This window comes from Gossypium arboreum, chromosome 8 (genome assembly GCF_025698485.1).
Source record: "Gossypium arboreum isolate Shixiya-1 chromosome 8, ASM2569848v2, whole genome shotgun sequence".
NCBI lineage: Eukaryota > Viridiplantae > Streptophyta > Magnoliopsida > Malvales > Malvaceae > Gossypium > Gossypium arboreum.
Genome location: NC_069077.1, coordinates 65,857,469 through 65,858,618, shown reverse-complemented (window position 1 = coordinate 65,858,618; position 1,150 = coordinate 65,857,469).

Genomic DNA, 1,150 nt, shown 5'->3' with positions numbered 1-1,150 from the left:
CAATTTAGTCCCTAAATCACAATTTCATGAAAATTCACTTTACAAAAGTTGTTTATCGATCAACAACCTTTCATTTTCTACAATAAGTTTCAAATTTTTAGCATATTCATCCATGGAAAAATTTTAATACTTTGATAAATTTACAAATTGATCCCTAAAATAGCTAGATTAGGTTAGTCTAATCTCAAAAATATGAAAATTACTAAAAATGGGACAAGATTACTTACCCAATTAGGCTTGCTTGATTTTCTTTCTCTTTCCTAGGGTTTCCATAGAATTTGGGGATAAAGATGATATAAAATGTAATATTAAACATTTATTTTCTTTATCATCTTTTATTTATTTCAATTTTCAATTTAGTCCTTTTTCTTTTTCTAAATTTCCACGGATGAATCGTCAAAAATATCTTCTAACTTTACTTAATGGTCTAATTAGCATATAAGGACCTCAATTTTTGAATTTCATAGCTATTTGATACTTATAGCTACTAGAACTCAACTTTTTCATTTTATGCAATTTGGTCCTTTCTATAATTAAACATGAAATCGGTAAAATTTTGTAACAACCCGATTCTGGGCCTAGTCAGAAAAGTGGTTTCGAAACCACTAACCCGAGGTCAAAGAAATTATTTTTAATATTGTTTTATGTGTTGTAGCATGATTATATGAGTGCATAAAAATTTTGGTGAAATAATTTTATTGCATGCTTAATTGCGAAAAATGACTAAATCGCATAAAGTGCGAAAGTTTTGTTCTACTAGCTAAATGTATGAAATAGCTCTGGAACATTAAATTAGAGGTCTTTATTGAGTAAATATACCAAAAAGTTGTTAATAGCTGATCATAGGGGCAAAGAAATTGTAAGGTCAAAGTTAAGTGAAATTGGGTGACTAAATTGACTAGATTTATAATAAAATAAAATAAGAAAAAGATGTCAACTTTCATCTTTCTCCTCTCCACCAAAAATACCAGCAAAAATAGGGGTTTTGGAGCTTCAAAATTTCAGCCACTCTTTACCCATACAAGTAAGTGATTTTGATGGCCTTTCTTGATAATTTTTGTACTTTTGGGACCCTTGTAGCATAATCTAGCTAATAAAGGGACTATTTTGCAAAATGGTTGAAAGTATAGGGTTTTTCCATGAGAGTGTT